Below are 20,452 nucleotides of genomic sequence, written 5' to 3' on the forward strand. Positions count from 1 at the left end.
CAAGTCACTAAACTTCTGTGCCCCAGTTATCTCATCTGGAAAATGAGGATTAAGACGGTGAGCCCCATTTGGGACAGCCTGCTTACCTCATATCCACCCTGGCGCTTAGAACAGTGCTTGGCACATAGTAAGCGCTTAACAAATACCATCATCATTATTATTATCAGTGTCCATTCTTCAGACTTGTCTCGACAGACGGAGTTGTGATGCTTCGGTGCAGGTGAGTTGATTGTGTTCTTGACCTGTGACGTCGAATTTGGCTCTTAGATGGCACTGGTGAAACTGCTCCAGGAGCCGAACATGCTTTCAGGAGTTGGCCTTGCTTTTGCTCCCCCACTTAAAGGGGAATTTCAGCCAAATGCCCAGGAAGCCCAAGAAGGAGCAGAGGGGGATAAATTGTCTTTTGCCCCGATGGTGGGAAGGTTCTTGATTGATTGATTGATCAGTCAATCTCTTGTTTCAAGTCTTATTTTGCAGATAATGAACACTAACTTGAAGTGGTTACAGTCTCACTCTTGAGGTGACTCTGTTGACATCTGAACGTTCTAGAAAATCTGCAGTTTTCTGTCTCCTCAAAAAGAATGCTTAGTTTTCCCTTAGGATGCATTCCCGTATCCATTCTGGGAATTGAAGAGCATTCTTCCAACAATGCATGTCTATCTGAAAAGGACATGATGTCAGAAGAAATCTCATTATCATTGGATGAATTTTCCATATTGTTGGGTTTGTCAGGAACATAACCAGGAGGACTTGGGTATATTTTACAAATCCTCAGAGAGGAACTGTATTTTCCCTCTCAGTTAAGTAGATAGCATGTACCCTGGTGGTTGGTGAGTGCTATACGATGATAGTAACTGATAATATAGCTGGTTTTTTTTTTTTTTGTGCTGGGAACATGTTTATAATGGGTGTTTTCCTTTTGTCAGTAACAGGCCATCCAGGAAAAGACACATCTTTGTACAAATAGCTTCATCTTTTAAGACAAGAAGATACTTATAAAAATACTGAGTTGTAAGTAAGCCACTTCCTTTTTATAAGAATCATTTTGCTCTCACTTGTTCATGTTTTGACTCCCACCCCCCCGTCATTAAAGTCTATTGTGAATGGCTTATCAGTCAATTAATTGGTGGTATTTATTGAGAGCTGAGGATAGGAATATGACGTCTAAGTGCCGAGGTGAGGACTGTTGGACTGACATTACTAGGGTGTTGTGGTTTATTCAGGGAAGGCTTGCTGAAGGTTAGATTTTAGGAGGACGAAGAGAGCTGTGATCCGGTGGATTTGGGAGAGGACGGAGTCCCAGGGAAGGGAGTGAGTGAGGCAAGGAACTGTGAGAAGGTGAGGTTGGGAGGAACAAAAGATGGGGATTTGGGGAGGAGCAGGTAAAGAAAGCCGATATATAAGATAGAAAGAGCTGGCTGAGACTTTGGAGCCAGTTGTAAGGATTTTTTGCTGGAAAAGCAGTGGCAGAGCTGGTGTAAAGTAAAATAAAGAAAGATTTTGCTGGGTAAGTAAATTTAAGTAGACAGGATCACCAAAAATAATTTTTACTGGAGGGGAAAACGTTTTAAGTGTGCTTCTGCAAAGACATGTGTCTGTTTACCCCTTGTCTGGTCTAGCTTAACTTAATATGGCATTGAGTTAAGGAATCAGTTACCTGGCTTCTAGTCGTGGCTCTGTCACAGAGTAAATCATGTGAGCATGGATGCATCAGTTCTCAGTGTCTCAGTTTTTTCTTCTATAAACTGGGTATGCCTTTATCTACTCTGCCTGTGTCTGTAAACGAAAAGGTGGTGTTTGAGCTTTTAGGAGGAATGCTCCTGTATATTCATAGTTGTATTACTGTAACGTCTGCTTTAAAACTATTTTATGAGATGGGAAAGGACGTGATGGCAGTGATGCCTTTTAGATAGGAAGTTAGAGTTAGGTTTACCTAAGATGACTTGGGGCTATACCTCTAGGTGTTTGATTTCTTATCTCTAAAATGGGGATACTCAAGGCACAATGAACAGTATTTGACCTTTACAAAGGGTTTTGAGATCTTTGGGTGAAGAGCTTTAGGTAAATACAAGGTAAGAAAATTGCTTGCATCCTGTATTATTTTGGATGACAGTCGGTGTGTCAAGCGTCACTGCTAAACTCAAACTTTATTCCTGGAAGGTAGTTTGTGATTTTTATTACCATCCTGAAAAGACAAATATATTTTCAACTTGGATTAGAGAAGCAGCATGGCTTAGTGGAAAGAGCACAGACTTGGGAGTCAGTGGTCGTGGGCTCCGCCACTTGTCAGCTGTGTGACTTTGGGCAAGTCACTTAACTTCTCTGGGCCTCCGTAACCTCATCTGTAAAAGGGGGATTACGACTGTGAGCCCCATGTGAGACAAGCTGGTGACCTTGCATCTACGCCAGTGCTTAGAACAGTGCTTGGCACATTGTTAACACTTAACACATACCAACATTATTATTATTATTGTCTTAATACAACATATGGGAATTTGTAAATAGTAAACACTTTCATGAGCTGTGTCGATTGATGATTGTGATGTAGCATTGACCTCAAACAGAAATCCAGAACTCCATGTTGGTTTCAAGAGTTCGAAAGTGAATGTAGCTCTAATCGTAGTGCAGTGGGGCCGAAGAGTTTAAAGCGAAACTGGGTCTGAGTCACGCCTCTTTTAGATCTGTATTTAGCAGGTGTTCACAAGTGGCGATCCTGTAAATGAGCAGAGGTGACTTAGGGGATGCTGCCTTAGTGTAAGCGCTTAATAACTGCCATTATCATTAGCTAAAATTCAGAGGTTTCAACTTTTCAAAATAGTTTTGATTTACTCGTTCGATTCCCAGCTTTTGTTTGCTTTTGTTCCATTCCTGGTTTGCTCTGTCACGATGTGGAAGCAGTTACCGGGAATACTGCCTCTGTTTCCTCCTTGCAGAGGTAACAGGTAAACTGAGGTGCTACGATGGGGGTTGAGACGCGGCGTTATTCATTCATTCATTCAATAGTATTTATTGAGCGCTTACTATGTGCAGAGCACTGTACTAAGCGCTTGGAATGAACAAGTCGGCAACAGATAGAGACAGTCCCTGCCGTTTGACGGGCTTACAGTCTAATCGGGGGAGACGGACAGACAAGAACAATGGCAGTAAGTAAAGTCAAGGGGAAGAACATCTCGTAAAAACAATGGCAACTAAATAGAATCAAGGCGATGTACATTTCATTAGAGAAGCAGCGTGGCATAGTGGAAAGAGCACAGGCTTGGGAGTCAGAGGTCATGGGTTCTAATCCCGGCTCCGCCTCTGGTCAGCTGTGTGACTTGGGGCAAGTCACTTGACTTCTCTGTGCCTCGGGTACCTCATCTGTAAAATGGGGATTAAGACTGTGAGCCCCACATGGGACAACCTGATCACCCTGTATCTACCCCAGCGCTTAGAAGAGTGCTCAGCACATAGCGCTTAACAAATGCCATCATTATTATTATTATTATTATCTGTGTCTCTTTATTTGAGGGCATATGTCCATATTTTTGCTTTAGAGTAGAGAATGTTTATGTATAATAGATGAGTTGTAAACCTAAAGGAAAGCTCAGCTTGTAAGAAATTGGGTTTACAAATCTTCAGACCCGACTGTGAGCCCGTCATTGGGCAGGGATTGTCTCTATCTGTTGCCGAATTGTACATTCCAAGCGCTTCGTACGGTGCTCTGCACATACTAAGCGCTCAATAAATACTATTGAATGAATGACTAACGAGTTTGAATTCCAACCACGACAATCTAGGCATCAAAAAAGAGAGAATAATGAAATTTAAATATTTTCACGAGTTTGGCTTGTGTCGCTTTGGATTCCGTCTTGAGACGAGGCTGTTAAACTGAGAAACCTTTAGAGCAGCCCTGAGTAAAGCCGGCAAAATAGCAAGGTCACCTGTGCCCTGCTTGTTTCACTTCCTTTCCTGGGCTTAGTCTACGGATCATCCTTACTTGGTATTCTCACAGACGATGGAGGAAGCCGTCCTGTTAGACGCAACCGTTCTGGATCTCCTCTTGCTCTGGTTCGGGGAGGGAGGCAGGGAGGTGGAGGAGTGGCCGAGGGTAGGCAGTTGATTGCACAAAGCCCAGAAAGTTAGGGAAGTTGCGCTCTCAAAGGATGGGCAAAAAAACTGTTGCCGAGAATTCTTGGGGAGGGCGTGTTGTGTGTGCGTGTGAGGGAAACTGTACAGCGTGTGGAGCTCCTGACGAGTCAGGGCAGCGGCGAGCACAGCAGAGGAGTGATGGAGCAAGAGAATGGCTGTTTCTTTTTAGTTGCTGACTCCACGGTTTTGTCAGCTGGCAGTCCACACAGCCTGAGGATTTGTGATAGTTCCTGGAGGGTGGGGGTGGTTGCTGGAGGTTAGGAGGGAAAGAAGGGGGAGGGACCCCCCAAAAAAAGGGAGTTTGGGGGGGGGCAGAGAGAGAGAAAATGCGTGTGCTTCCGGGGGGCGGGGACAACCATTCTAGGGCAGCAGTTCTTACCAGCTTTTTGTTATTAACCTGATGTAGTTGAGAGAGGAACTTTTCTTTTTCCTTCCTACCTGAAGACTTTTGCCAGAATCGAATGCTTTTGAGAAACAGCATTGCATACTGGAATGCTTGGGTGAATTCAGGAGACGTCCGGGCTGGCGGTTTCAGTGGAAAAGCTTAATTATAGTCATCTTGGAGGAGAAATTAATTACCGTCAGGGCTGTTAAATTACAGTAAACACTCAGTTATCTGGAAAGCTGGGGATCGGCTCCATTTTTTGGATAGCTTTTTATTTTGTCTTATCTCTTTCTGCGGGCTGAGAACTAGGGGGTGGTTTGAGACCTATTTCTGAGTCTCTGAACATCTCCATCGTGTCGGAAATGGGTCCCAGGCCTGGTTGCCCGCTCCAACCTCAAGCTGGGGACAGGTTAGGAGCAAACAAATTAGGAAATTAGGGCAGAAGCTGACATGGATTGGTCTCTCCTGGTCCCCATCTTTGGGTCAGAAATGGGGTTCAATTCTCTCATTCTGTAAGGGTGCTTGACTCTTGGGGGAGGGAGTTTATTCTTGCTTGCCCCGCTCAGGTCTGAGCCACAGGTAATGGACGATGTACAGTGACTTTGTGTGGGACAAAAAAAAGGTGGATTGATTGAAAATTGGTTAGCCGAAATCTGCATATGAGAGAACTTGCTTATATGTTGCTCTTCTCCAAAGTATTTGGAATATTGGCTTGATTTATTTTCTGTTCAGGATTAAAGCAGGTCTTGGGGAAGGTGCGCTGAATGACGCCGAGCTGTTTCTTGTTAATTTTGACTTTTATTTGATAAAACAAGTAAAGGATGGATACTTGGAAACCATTTTGGTTCAAGCTGATAACTTTTTTTTACATGATGCTGCCCCAGGGGGTAATTTATAATAATAATCATAATTATGGTATCTCTTCAGCGCTTACTATGTGCCAAGCACTGTTCTAAGCACTGGGGTAGGTACAAGATAATCAGGTGGGGCTCATAGTCTTAATCCCCATTTTACAGATGAAGGGACTGAGGCACAGAGAAGTGAAGTGACTTGCCCAGTGTCACACTCCTAAAAAGTGGCATGAAGTTATGGTACTGTAGTATGATTCAGGATGTTGGGATTTTAAATCCTTTCAGTTTTTATCTGTAATTGATATCAAGTACCTTAACCATCCAGAGATGGGATTATTACCAGAGAATATCTGATTAATTGCTGGACTGTGATAAACTAACCGCTTACTATGTGTCAAGCACTGGGGTAGATACAAGATCATCAGATCAGACAGACCCTCCCTCACATGAGGTGCACGGTTTAAGTAGAAGGGAGAACAGGTACTGAATCCCCACTTTGCCGTTGAGGAAACTGAGGCACAGAGAAGTCAAGCGACTTGTCCAAGGTCACACAGCAAGCAGTTGGCAGATCCGGGATTAGAACCCAGGTCCTCTGACTTTCAGGCCCGTGTTCTTTTCGCTAGACCACACTGCTTCATGTTGGATGGTTAGGTGGAATTAGACTCCATTGCAAGTAGCTGCCATTTTTTTATTTTTCCAGTGGCACCTTGATTAGATACTCACCGTTTGGTGAATTTGCAAGACAGCATTGAATACCAGACCATAAACCACTTCAAATGGTTTTAATTTGGTAGCCCTTTGACTACTTGCAATACCGAAGGATTTTAGACACATATTTTAAAGATGTGCTGCAGGCCGTTTTCTAATTAGCTGCGTGCCGACCAGTAACAATGAGGTACTTGTCTTTCGGTGTCTGCATCATAGCAAGGGTTGGTTAATGTAGCCTTTGACTGGCTTCGGATTGTAGACCAAACAGTGGGGACCCATCCCATCCCATCCGTTGACTCCATTCTCACTTCACCATGTTAAAAGAAGAAAACCATCGCTTTCGTTTCCCATCCGTCTTTTTGTAGGTTAAAATAAGTGTGTCTGCTCAAGCACAGTCATTAGAGGAGATTTCATTGTCATGATTAGCCTCTTCTTCTCTCTCCTGCTCCTACTCTTGGTAAATAATACTTGTCTTTCTGTCTCCTCCTTGGATTGTCAGTTCCTTGAGGGCAGTGTGTTTTTCCCTGGTGAATTATACTTCCCAAGCGCTTAGTACAGTGTTCTGCACACAGTAAGCGCTCAATAAATACAATTGAATGAGTGGAGTATTTTTTTTTTCCACCATCCTTCTCAAAACTGAGTTCCATTCCACTGAAGATCATTTGTCTTGGTAGTCTTTGTAAGCACTTCATAGTTACTGTTATCCAAGGTTAAAAAAAGTAGTTTTATCTATAATGATAATAAAAATCTCAGTATTTAAGCGCTCATATGTGCCAAGCCCTGTACTGAGTGCTGAGGTAGAGTCAAGATAATCGGGTTCCCAAGTGAGACACACACATAGTCTTAAGTAGGAGGGAGGACAGTTATTAACTCCCCTTTTTGCAGATGAGAAAACAGAGGCACAGAGAAGTTAAGTGATTTGCCCAAGGTCGCACAGCAGGCAGATGCCAGAGCCGCAATTAGAACCTAGGTCATCTGACTCTTTCCCCTAGGTCACCTTGCTTTTCTGTAAATTCAAATATCTGTTTGCCACAATTCTGCTCTAACAAAAGAGTTCTGAAAATCAGGTTGATTTTGTTAACTCTGGGCAAGCATATATTTTGGTGACGACTTTTTCTTTTTCAGGGAATTTGTACCTCAGAATCGAATCTGCAGTGAAAATGAGGACAAAGGCAGTGTTTCAGGGAGCTTGCAGGAGGGCAGAACGATTGTGGGGCTCTCTCCCAGTAATCCCACCCCAGAGCCCATCCAAGGACATTTTATGTCAGCATGACCACAGTTAGAATTTGGGGTCTTCCAAAAGTCCCCCATTCTGCTGCCATCCTGGAGAACCTAAAGCAAACCTTGGCATTCAAGTAGGCCATGTGAAGCAGTGCAGAACCCCCTGTACACCTGACTAGCAGCCAGGGACGCCCCCAAATTCACAGTCTGTGACCTGAAGTCCATGTTTGTGCAGCCTCAAACAAATGGCTTTTAGCGATCTCTGGAAAAAGGATAGCAAAGAAAGAAAATCAGTTGTAGAGCCGTATTCAAATCGCATCTCCTCCAAGAGGCCTTCCTCAACCGAGCCTCTTCTCCCACTCCCTTCTGCATCGCCCTTACACTTTATTCACCCCACTTTCAGTCCCACGGCACTTATGTGCACACCTGCAATTTATTTATATTAATGTCTAGACTGTAAGCGCCTTGTGGGCAGGGAACGTGTGCCCGTTATCCCCTTAGTGCTCAATACAGTGCTCTGCACACAGTAAGCACTCAGTAAACACAACTGATTGGTAAAATCGCCTTTTGTTGAATTGAAGATGAGGTTGCTTTTGCTTTATGCCATTAAGAAGAAAATTCGTTCAGAATTTAGTTGCAAGGAAGTGTCATTTAGCCCTTTCCCGGTTAGCTTTGTATCCATCATCATCATCATCAGTGGTTATGCGGTTTGTGAGTAGGTGTGATTCCTGTCATCAAGGGGCTCGCAATCTAGCGGATCCAGATTAATATAGTAACTGTGGTATTTGTTAATAATAATTATGCTACTCGTTAAGCACTTACTGTGTGCCAAGCACTAGGGTAGATACAAGTTAATCAGGTTGGCCCACAGTCCCTGTCCCACATGGGGCTCACACTCTTTAATTCCCATTTTACAGATGAGGGGACCGAGGCCCTGGGTGACTTGCCCAAGGTCCCACTGCAGACATGTTGGCAGAGCCGGGTTTAGAACCCATGACCTTCCGACTCCCAGGCCCGTGCTCTATCCACTAAGCCGCACTGCGTGCTTACTATGTGCCAGGCACTGTACTCGGCACCGGGGGAGATACAAGATAATCAGGTTACATACAGTCCCTGTGCCACATGGAGCTCCCCGAGGCACAGAGAAGTGATTTGCCCAAGGTTGCACAGCAGACAAGTGGTAGAGCTGGGATTAGAACCCAGGTCCTCTGACTCCCAGGCCCGTGCTCTTTCCATTGGGGCACATTGCTTCTTGCTTGAGCAGTATATTCTTGTGTAAAGGGATTGGACTGCTCCGCACAATATAGGCGTTACGTGGAGTTGGAGAAGAAAATGTGCATACGCACACGCATGTCTAGAGGCTTCGTATTTTTGGTGTGTCTGGTGTGTGTGTTACTTCTTGTTGAGCTGCTTTGATCGTCAAGGTTTCACTGGATATCTGCTCGTTGCTTTCTTAGTACCGGGACCTCAACCCACACAGAAAATTCCACGTCTGTAACCACCTGCAGAACCGTGTACATGTTCATACACCCCTCCTCTCCTCTTCAAACAAAAAAGTTTAGGTGATTAACTCCTGGATCCTCTAAATGAATAGGATCGGCAGCAGAGTTCGTTTTACGCTTGAGATGTGTAAAACAATTTCCAAAATGGCTAGCCCCTGAAAAAATTGTTCGTTATCAAGATGAGGCAGTTTGACCTTCTTAAGCCGTAAAAGCTTTTTTTGTCTATGGTTTGCAGCCAGAGTGAGCCTCATTTTTAGTGCTGAGCTATTTTCTGACACACTGAATGAATTCAATATGTTAACACTCCTGTAAGCCCCAGAATTGCTCGGCTGGCCCTTGCCCTGCCTGCCTGGTACTGGTTGAAAAGGTACCATTGTTAGTTTTGCAAACACTAGGTGATGTTTGTTTCCAAGGTGACCAATTCTATTGCTGCATTTAAGCAAGGGGAGGAGTTGGGGTGAAGTGGGGGGGGGGGTGGTTGGGGAGAGAACATTGTCCTTAAACACCTAAGAGCATCCTGTTCTGGTGACAAGGGTGTATGTGTGTATGTTTGTACGCAGGGAGCTGAGAGAGCAAACTTTAATTTTAACTTGGGTGAGTTCAGTACTTTGAAGAGGGTGGAGGGAGAGGAGGAATTAAATTAAAAGAAAAAAATCCGGCAGCCAGGTGCACAATTTAAAATGTGTAGGAAATAAATTAGAATGAAAGCAATTTTGATGAAGGTTGTTAGGCAGTGTATGGGTTTGGGTGTAGAAGTTTCAGATGACAAGGACCTTTGTAAAAGCAGCATCGATGCCTTGGAATGGAGCTGTTGAAATGATCAGTTTAAATTTGAAGGAGATATAATCTTTTGAGATCTGCATTATCAGCAAACATATTTAAAATAAAGAACCCTTGTTTGAGGGGTCTGGAATTGAGCAGACATCTATTTGGTCTATTTTTAGAGAAGTGTCTGGGAAAATGCACAATTCCAAGTTAAAGTTATTTAGGCCTGTTAAATTATTTAGTTTAATCAACACTTTGAAATGTTGATGGACCAATTTCTTAGACAACAGAAAGGTTAGAAGTAGAAGCTGAGAAGTTTCTTTGGACTTCGGTGAGTCGCTCAACTTCTAAAATGTCCATTTTCGTCAGTGAACAGATTTGTTAGAAAATAAAGTGTGCCCCCCTTTTTATTGGACATGGATGCTGTTAGCAGAACTTTGCCTTTTCTGTCCTATCAGGTTTAGTACAGTTCATACGCAGGTTTCAGTAAACATTAACCACTTTTATCAGGACTCCCAGTATGCTGAATGGTTAGCAAAGAGACTGTACAGAGAGACACAGATGAAAACGAACAAGTCCAAGGTCGAAAGGATGATAGAATTCGGAAAAAAATAGAAGTGTAGAGAAAAGACATTAGGTTTTGTGGTTTAGGGAAGAAAAAAAGGTCCTTCCCCTCCTTTAGGGAGAACGTACAGGTGTAATTCAAGGTTACCAGTTTTCCCTGGTGTTTTCATTTGCAGGGTGCAGTGCATTAGTTGAAATGTTTCTATCTTCCAAGAGTTACTACAGAGTGCGAAGTGGCCAGTGTGCAGATCTGTTATTTAATCAGAATTTTGTATAGGGCTGCCTTTTAGGATTAAAGGATTAGTTCCAGTAAAGCAGTAATATAAAGTACACTGTGAAGACTTTTGAGAATTTTGTGTGGGCTTTTCCTTTTGAACGAAGGTTGATTTCCTGCTCACTGGGTTAACATAGCAAGTCATAGTCAAATGCTCGTATAAATACATCTTTACATTCTGAGCATCAGCTGGAGTGTAAATTACACATTGTATTGCAATTATTTAATATTCTGAGGTCCGGGAGGGAAGTGCAACGGAAAACAACATCACCAGGCTACACCTGTTTTGGGAAATTCTGAATTTAGAATCTAAGCTGGGTTTTGTTGGGCTTTTTTTAAGGGCATTTTTCTCGTGGTAACTTTTAAAAATGTACAGTCTGAATTGAGTTATCTTTTAAAAGATAAAATGTGTGGAAAATCTGATCAACCACATTTTCCAATAGCCCGTCATCACCACGCCACCTCCTCGGGCCCCAGAACTTGGAAGGTAATGAAATCAACAAGAAGTTACCACTCGTTATGTCTTATTACTTCTTGTGAGGCGGGAGGGCATGTGGCTATTTGCAAGACTGCCTTTAACGACTGAGAAATTTTGATTTGTTAGCAATGGGGATGGAAATTTTTGTTCTGAAGGAGACAGGCATCTGAATAGGCTGATGAATCTGAACCATCAAATTGGGCTTCATTTAGCAAAGATTCTCTCAGGTTAATCCACTGGGTGTATTCGAATGGGTATATTTAAAAATCTTGATTTGTGGGTTTGTGGACACTGAAAATAGATACACAGAGTACTGGAGGGATATTTGATACAGAAGGGGTAGCTGCCTCTCTCAGCTAGTGTCTCAGTTATCCCGAGATGGGGTTGGTGTGTGTGCGTGCATGCGTGTGCATATTCCCATATATGTGCATATATGTAACCATACCTAGGGAGGCAGGGGAGGAGTGAGGAGATGGCACACTTATCAAAGGCCTGACCACTTACTTAAACCTTGAGAGCTAGGGGAGGTTAGGAAGGAAGGGTTCGCATGACTTCATGTAGAGGGAGCTGCGAAGGAAAGTCGATGTGTTTTACTATGACTAAAAACCAATGTGGTGTAACATAACCTAAGACTCAAATCTAGTTTTTTTCATTTACTTTTCATGTTGCCTTTCTTGAAACCTGACGGGGGTGGCTGGGAGAGCTGGGCGATAAACTGCAGATGTGTCAGACTAGGTTTGTGATGTCTAAAGTTTCTGGGTACACTGAGAACAAGGCAGAGTTCCCTGTCACTGGCTTCCCCCCCCCCCCCCCCCCCCCCCCGTGAGTCTCATGATGGATAACACCTTCTGCGGTAACAGAGAACTGCTGTCCGTCCGCGGAGCTAGAGCAAGGCCGAACAGCTGGGTGGAGCATCCTGATTGGCCGCGGCACCACGCTTGGAGGGGAGGAGAGGAGCTACTGCAGCATAAGTTAGCCAATATTCTTTCCTTGTACTTTGGCCTGCATCTCCATGCCTGAAGCCTTGTGCGGGGAGGGAGGGGATAGGCGAGATTAGTTAGAAAAGCAGCGTTTCCATCCGAGCTCTTCTCTTAAACCTGGGATAAGGCAATTTCTACTACTCCCATCTACCCCAACTACTCTATGCCAGCCAGAGTTATAGCCCTACTAAAGTTAGGCTTCTTAAAAAGACTTCCATCGTGGAGGTTTGGGAATCAATCAGTTGCATTTATTGAGCACTTACTGTGCGAAAAGCTCGGTCAGAGTACAGTATAACGAGAGCTGGTTAGTCATGTTCCCTGCCCACAATGAGCTTACGGTCTAGAGGGAATGTGTGGGGTTATTTTGTCGTCGTTCTCCTTTTTCCCCTGACCCCTCTCAGGCTACTTTTAAGTTATGATTTTGCTTTGAATTATGTACCCTGCTTTGAAAGTCCACAACGTATTTTAAGATTAATAACAGAAAGCTGCTTTTAAGGCTACCTACCGAAGGGAAGTTTAAAATGGAAAGAAATTTATAATTGTGTAGGAGATCAAATAGAGACCGAAAGCTCGTTGTGGGCAGGGAATGTATCTACCGTTTCTGTTGAATTGTACTCTCCCGAGGCCTTAATTGTACTCTCCCGAGGCCTTAATACCTTAATACCCTGCACACAGTAAATGCTCAATAAGTACGATTGATTGATTGAGAGGCCCGATGCACTTGGACCAGGAAGAGGTCACCATAGCATGGGCTTCTGGGCTGGATGTCAAGAGGTCCGAGTTCTGACCTCTTGCCCTGTGACCTTTGGTATCTCATTTCATCTAGGCATGTTTCCTCACCTGTAAAGAGGAATGATACTGCCTTTCCTCATGGCTTACCATGGCTCAGAGGAGGGGGCTTTGAGAAGACTAACATTTTTTCTATAATATAGTGGTATTTATTAAGCACTTACTAAATGCTCTACTGAACATAGGGCTACATCCAAGACTCAATCCCTGTCTCACTTGGGGCTCACAGTCTGAGGGAGAATACGTATCAGGTACTCATTTTATAAATGAGTACACTGAAGCATGCAGAAGTTAAGTGACTTGCTCAAGGTCCCACAGCAGGTAAGCGGTGGAGCTGGGATTAGAACCCAGGTTCTTTGGACTCCCAGGCCCGTGCCTGTGTCCATGTTTTATAGTCTTTAATTGTGGGGGAGAGGTAGGAGAGAAGGGGCCTGAGCTGGGAAAGGAGAGCCCTTCCCCTCGTTGTGGTTCAGACATGACTTTTCTTTCTTGGTCTTTTCAGCTTTACTACATTTTTGAACCTCAGCTTGGTGGATCTTTTCAGGAAAGTAGATTTTTTCCCCCAACTGGCTGCTGCATTCCCCTGGGCTGTTCCTCATAATAATGATAAGAGGAATAATAGTGATAATAACGGTAGTTAAGCACTGAGCTTAGATACAAGGTAATCAGGTTGGACAAAGCCCCTGTCCCACATGGGGCTCACAGTCTTAATTCCCTCATTTTACAGATGAGGTAACTGAGGCCCAGAGAAGTGAAGTGACTGGCCCAAGGTCACACAGCAGACAAGTGGTGGAGCTGGGATTAGAACCCACATCCTCCGACTCCCAAGCCCGTGCTCTTGCCCCTAGGCCATGCTGCTGGGTGATGATAACGAGCCCTTTGGGGCCGGGACAGCCTTTCTTGGTCTTGAGACTGTAAGGATATCACCTGGCAGTTTGAAGTCCAGCAAACAGTAACAGTTATGATAAACACCCAATGTACATTGTGGGGGCCCAGGCCCAATGCGCTCCATCTTTGTATTTAAACCTTCTGCACATGCCCAGGACAACTGGGCTTTCTAAGACCCTCCAGGTCAGAGCCCTCCCTAGTCATTCACGACTTGAGGCTCCTCTTCTATACAGTGCTCCTGGGTCTGAGAGAACCTCGGAAGCCAACGGCTCTCCCGTCCACTGGCTAGTGGAATTTTAACATCACACTTGTCATCCAGTGCAGCCAGCTGGAAAAAGCATGAGATCGGGAGTCGAGAAATTCAAATTTTAGACCCAGTTCTGGCACTGCCCTCCTGTGAGACCATCTAACTCTCTCTCAACCTCATTTCCTATGTCTGGAGAAGGGGGATCATACCTGCCCTCCCGACCTCTTAGATTCTGGGACCGGGACTGGATCCAATCTGATTCCCTTGTATCTCTCCCAGCTCTAAACGCAGTGCTGGCCGCAGAGTAAATATTAGAATCCCAACCGGAGAGTCCCCCAACAAAGAAAATTGAGAAAAAGCCATAGAGCCATATGGTATTGGATGGTTTTGAAAAGGAGCTATTGCATGTAATCATTACCCACTCATCTATAATTCAGGTTATTTTGGATATATCTCTGGCAGTTTTTTCGAAGGATGAGAAAACATCGATTCTCCCTCAAGCCTTTACCACTTTCAATATTAAATATGTTTCAAATACAGATTCCCTTTGCACTTAGGAATAACGAGTAGTCTCTCATTCTGCAAATGCAAGCAGATTTTTATGGTATTATTAAATTAGCTACCTATAAATTGCTACCTATATATTGGTTCTAAGAAGTTCACCTGTCAGCCAATTGCGAATTTAAATAATTTGCCTAACTGTGGAAACATGGCACCTATGATGAAACCTTAATGGAGCCTTTCACATCGGCAGTAGTAGATGCCCCTAATTAATTTTTTAAGAAGTTGGAGCTCTGAAAGGATTGCCTCTTGATGCTTAGCTATACCAGATGTTCCTATTGTTAGGGTAATGGAGAGATTAAAGCCAGCAAGGCTGTGAAATTGTATCAAATTTAATTGGGCTGCAGTCCTGGGTCTTGTCTTGGTAGTTTTGAGCATTCGCTTAAAAGGAGAATTGAGAATTCCATTTTCTGTTGAGTCTGTTTGCCCTTCCTAGTCACCCTGTATTGTCACCTTCAAGATGTTGAGTCTGTCTGATAAATGCAGGCTTGAAAAGAACATAGTGGCGCTCAATCTAGGTTTGTATTTCCTTTTTCTTAAGATTTTCATCCTCAGTTTTTCCATAGCTGAAGTGATGGCTCTCATTTCTCTCCTGGCCATCTCCTGCTCATCGTTTCACTTGTAGACTTCACAACCTCCGAACGGAAGCTTTTCCGTTTTATGAATGCTCCATTTGTCGCTAAGGACACAACTGTTAGATAGAGCTGGCTGCAGCCCACCCTTAGTGGATCCAGTGTTCCTCGCAACCGGACCTTGCTTTTGGCCTGATTTTGGTTTTAAATGGATCCCTTTTGCCCATTCTAGTGTCTCTTTCCCCTGATGAACCTTTTTTTCTGATGCCCATTTCACAATGAAATGTGCTTTTCTTAGAATTGCTAACGTAGGTTCCTTGGAAGAGTATGGATTCTCCTCATTTTTAAGAGAGAGATAGATTGTTCTTAAGGAGTTACCTAGTTTCTGACACATTTAAGCAGCGTGGCTTAGTGGAAAGAGCACAGGCTTGGGAGTCAGAAGTTGTGGGTTCCAATCCCGGCTCCGCCACTTGCCGGCGGTGTGACTTTGGGCAAGTCACTTAATTACTTTGTGCCTCTGTTACCTTATCTGTAAAATGGGGATTAAGACTGTGAGCCCCACGTGGGACAACCTGATTACCTTGTATCCACCCCAGTGCTTAGAACAGTGCTTGGCACATAATAAGCGCTTAATAAATACCATCATAATCACCTGTATTGTTCATTTAGAAAACTGTCAATGGTAGATTATCTTGAAATCCTAGTTTCAAGAAAATGTGTATGTAATGTGTTTTCATTGGATGGATTCTTTCAGTTTTATAATAGAAAGGAAAATTTCCAAATTGACTCTCTTTTTTTTTTTTCTTAATAACCTCCATGTTTTCTTCAGGTTGAAAAAGGGCTTCTTTAATACTTAGTGTTTAAAAGGTTTTCCTGTTCTTATATTCCTTTTTCTTTCATAGTTGGGAACCAAAACAAACCAATTGTATATTCCAAGCGCATAATACAGTGCTCTGCACATAGTAAGTGCTCAATAAATACTATTGAATGAATGAATGAACTGCTAAAAAAAAAAGTCACTTTATTTTTTATATTTTTCTTTCATTCTCTCTTGGGTTGCAAAACCTAGTTACGAATCTAGTTACATGTCGAATTCCAGGACGTATTCTGACAAAGGAAACTGGTTGTTGTTAACCAAGCAGTGTAAGCATCTTAAATAACTGTGCATTTCTCAGCATACGCTCAGTTTGGCCAAAATGAATGTTTTAGAACATTGTTAGAGAATTGGGGAATGTTCATCCAGCCATTTCTGAGTATGGCATGTGCTGAGGCATCGGAAGAAATGGTGTCTGTGCATCTGCATTGTCTTGGAGTGGATGGGCGCTACAGTGCAAGCGAGTTTTTCTTAACGAGGGGTTTTGCAACAACCCAGCCCTTGTGGTTCAAGATAACGGGGTGCACTAGCATTTCTGGAAAGGAAACCGACTTCTTCGGTGCTGTTAGAAGCGTCTGAGGACCTGGGTTCTACTTCCGCTTGCCTGCTGTGTGACCTGGGACAAATCACTTAACTTCTATGTGCCTCAGTTTCCTCATCTGTAAAACGAGGTTCAGATACCTGCTTTCCCCCTTAGACCTCGGGACCCAGTGAGGGACAGGTACTGTGTCTGAGCTGGTTATCTTGAACCAACCTGAGCATTTAGTAGAGTGTTTGGCGCATACTAAGTGCCTGATAAATTCCGCACGTACTGTGCTTTGCACACAGTAAGCGCTCAATACATATGATTGAATTATTATTGTGTAAATGCATTTTGCAAAATGTGTGTTTGAATGAATGAATTTGTAATTTTTCTCTTCAAAGAAGTGCAGTCGTTACTCCTAGGTGGAACCCAACGGCAGTATTAGGGAATGGTCTTTTGACAACATGCATGTGTTTGATGGGGTGTTGGAAAATATGGCTCGGTATATGCATGTGGTTTTGGATCCAGCATGAATTGTCCTAGCACGAGTTTTCCCTAATGTGGGGATCATCAAGAATGATGAAACTCCTCTGTTCTGATTTGAGAGTAGTGAGATTGAGAAGCATCAGGCCGCACATTGCAATTGGGTCTGTATTTGTGCCAAAGTTGAGCCATCCAGACACACATTTGGAAAATGTTTAATATTTTGTGCCGTGCACTGTTTTTGACTCAGTAGTCAGGGGGAAAATGTTGTGGTCGGTTGTGAAAAGAACACTGTTTCCATAACCTGAAAACTCTTTAGGATTCAAGCAACTACAAACCAAGAAAAAAAATAACGAGAGCCCCAGTTTTACTGCTTCCAAGAACAGTTTCCCTCAGCCTTGAAGGTCGTCTATTTAGATTCTTTCTCCTTCTTGAATATGTTTTACATATGTGATAACTCAAGGTTGAAGCCCAGTTAGGATACATGTCCTTTGGCTTTTAAAGTCCCTATTTCCTTTTCTTTCATTACCGTAGCACTTTTGTTGCTAAACTCACATGATTAATAAATCTGTTGCTTAAAATGGCTACCAAAACACCACCAAGTTTTTCCACCAGTTAGAAACTGCTTTTCCTGTGTCAAAACAACCAGTATGGCTTAGTTGATGCTTCTGTTGCTAAGCAGGTAAATTTCTGGTCTGCAGACTGTCCATTAACCCTGTAGTGCCAAGTTGGAATGAAAGCTTTCCTCATAGACAATACTGGTGGTTTTCAAGATTAGTGACATCTGTTAAAAAATGGAAATATTCAAATTCAAGTCTTTCTCTTTTAGAAACTTTTTGTGTGTCTCCCCCCCCCCCCCCCCCCCACGATCCGGGATGGAGGAACAGCTGCGACCCTGGAGATACGCCAGTCCCAAATAAATGATAATGGAAGTCCAGGGCCATTAAAATAGGTTCTCCCATTTTGCACCGGACTTAGGCGTTCTCTCTGTGGGTTCTCTGTGTCAGTCTGGGTCGCTCTGGTGAGTGGCGGCAGGAGGGAGATGAGAGGGAACCCCGGGGTTGCAGTTGAAGTCCATTTGACTCAAAGGAGTTAAACAAAACATACCACAGAACAGGTTAGGCAAGACTGTTAAAGTCAATGATGAAGCTTCTCGCTCTCCCTCTTGCTCGCTCTGCTTTAAGGCATCTTCAGTAAACTCTCCCTTCCTCCTCCCCACCCCTTCTGGTCGGAACTTTTTTTTCAGTTATGAAGTGGCCTTTTAAAGGTGCAGGGTTGGAACGCCGGGCAGGCAGGCAGCCTCGTTTGGTGGAGGCGGTCGTAACGTCGCTCTTTAAGAAATAAGATGAAGCACTTGTCTGTGCCAGTCATCCTGGAGAATAGGGCCACATTATTCTGTACATTCATGCCCTCTATGGGGCTGCAGCGTGAATGGTCGGGACAGGAAAACCAGGAAGGAGGGGAGCTGTTTGTGGATAAGGAAGTGTGTGCATCTGTGTGTGTGTGTGTGTGTGTGTGTGTGTGTTGCGGAGTTGGGGGGAGGGGGAGGAGAGAGCCTGGTAAGGTGGGGCGGGGGAAGGGTGAAACTCTTTAGTTAATAATTACTGTTTTTCCTGAGGATATTTGGGACGCGTGTACCCGGTTGGATCTGTAGAATATGTAAAGGATAGAAGGAGTCTGAGCTGGGGACTTCAGCCAGTTCAGGTTGAAACACAGCATATCGTTTCTTCTGCAACGTGTCGGTGCCTAATCGTTCAATGAACATACCATATATAGTCTTGTTCATGCTCACTATAGCCCACATTGCAAATAAGTCTTTCTGGTAATGCACAGATTCCAGGGATCCTGGGAACAACTGATAAATGAGTTTCAATATGTGGCATAAATACATGGCAAACTGGAGGAGTTTTTTTGGGGGGGTGGATTTTTTTCTTGGTAGGAGTTGATCAATGAAACCCCATGTTTCTGATCCTGAGGTTGTGACGGTGTAGAAAGTTGACAAAGAAAAAGTTGTTACAGGAGGAGAAATGAGTTTGTATGGGTATCAGAATAAAGACATTGTTCTTGTTTGGCAGTCAGATCTTCACTTGTATTTGAGCATCTTTTAGTTCGGGGAGGGTGAACTCTCACCTCAGAGTGTATATTGATGGCCAGTTGAGTTGTGTTTTTTTTTGGGGTGGGGGGGGAATGTGCTCCTTTTCCCTTTCCTGATCTTCCCCACCATGTCACTGCACTTCACCTTTAGTTTTCAAGGGCGGCAGAATAGCACTGCGTAACCAGCGTTGGGAGATTTCCGCCTACCGGCAGGAACAGATGATGGGGGAGAGGAGGTGGCAAGCAGAGAGGCGGAGCAGTTTTCTCTTTGCATGTGCAGTTCTGAGTTTCCAAGGGTCCTTATCTCATCCTGTGCCGCACTACTAGTAATAATTGTGGTGCTCGTTAAGCACTTACTTTGTACCAAGCCCTGTACTAAGCGCTCGGGTAGGTAGGAGATCATCAAGTTGGACCCAAGTCCCTGGGTGCACATGGGGCAGTCGAAGTAGAAGGGAGAACAGCAGGCTCCTGAATCCCAAAGATGCTGTCAATATGAATTGATGGTTATTTCCCCTCAAAATCTACTAAATATTCTGTAGAGAACAAGTGAGGGGAGGGAGAAAGAGATGGTTTTCTCCAGTGGGGGTGTTTAGGTATTCTGTAAATGGAAAGAGCGTGCATTTTCTCTAACCTGTCGCTTCTCATTGGCCTCCTTAGAATGAATTATGTCTGACTACTTGACAGTTAATTGGACCATCCTTCCCATTTCCTAAGCTGATAAGCCCCTCTCTGTCTGCCTAGATCAAGTGCCTTTGTTTGAGAAGTTACTAATGCTGCAGAAGAACAGAATGACTGCTTTCCTCTTTTTCTGTGGAATTGGGGGACAGTGGTTCACTGAACAATGCGATTTCAGTGCATTTTTCCATAGCCTTTGAACACGTGCCTTATTCAGTTACTCTCAAGAGTGTCACTTTCTACTAGTTAGGGGGGTACTTTCTTCCAAGGGGCCAAGAAGTGCTAATAAATTCCCCAGTGCATAAAAATGTGGGTTTCTGTGTTCCTGTATTTTATGGCTTTATATAGCAGGTTTAAACAACTTCCAGAGCTTTCCAAGGCAGTGGTTGGCTTGGTCCTCCCAGGGGAGTTAACTCCTCCCCGAGAGAAAGTTAGGCACTTATGAAGGTCCTCCCAACTGTCTTTGGCTGCTAAAGTACCATTTAAACCCCCAGAACAAACATTTTGAGATGGTATCTTACTAGCCTGAAAGAATGACTGTTCCTATTAACATATTTGGGCCAAGTCTATAGGAGGCCAGTAATTTAGTAATTCGTTTCTGGAAAGTTACTTGTTGAGCTCTGATTCATTTAAGGTAAAGGGATAGATTCATTTAAGGTGTGAAAAATGTCCAAATAACAGCACAGCTGGAGGATTTCAAACAGTTGATGGGATTTAATTCACTTCTAAAATTGCAAGATTAATATCAGATTAATTACCCCCACCCCCCCCACCCCCCACCCCCGGTTCAGTACTACCCCCAGGCAAAAATTTTACTCAGCAAACAGGATTTGGCATATTTTCTCCACCGGCCATCTGAGATGGATTGTCAATTGTGCTCTTCCCAGGAG

The 20,452-nt window shown here is 43.7% G+C and overlaps 1 protein-coding gene across 6 annotated transcripts in view; it reads left to right on the plus strand.

Moving 5' to 3' along the window:
* RREB1 (ras responsive element binding protein 1) overlaps positions 1 to 20,452 on the plus strand; it is a 163,827-nt gene that overhangs the window by 23,494 nt on the left and 119,881 nt on the right. For 4 of the 6 annotated variants that reach the window (XM_029053745.2, XM_029053753.2, XM_029053756.1 and 1 more), the window contains one exon: positions 927 to 1,011. The exons of the other annotated variants lie outside the window; for them this stretch is intronic. The gene's annotated coding sequence lies outside the window, so the exon portion shown is untranslated. The remainder of the gene's footprint in view (positions 1 to 926; positions 1,012 to 20,452) is intronic. 6 annotated transcript variants of the gene reach the window in all.

This window comes from Ornithorhynchus anatinus, chromosome X3, assembly GCF_004115215.2.
Source record: "Ornithorhynchus anatinus isolate Pmale09 chromosome X3, mOrnAna1.pri.v4, whole genome shotgun sequence".
Taxonomy (NCBI): Eukaryota; Metazoa; Chordata; class Mammalia; order Monotremata; family Ornithorhynchidae; genus Ornithorhynchus; species Ornithorhynchus anatinus.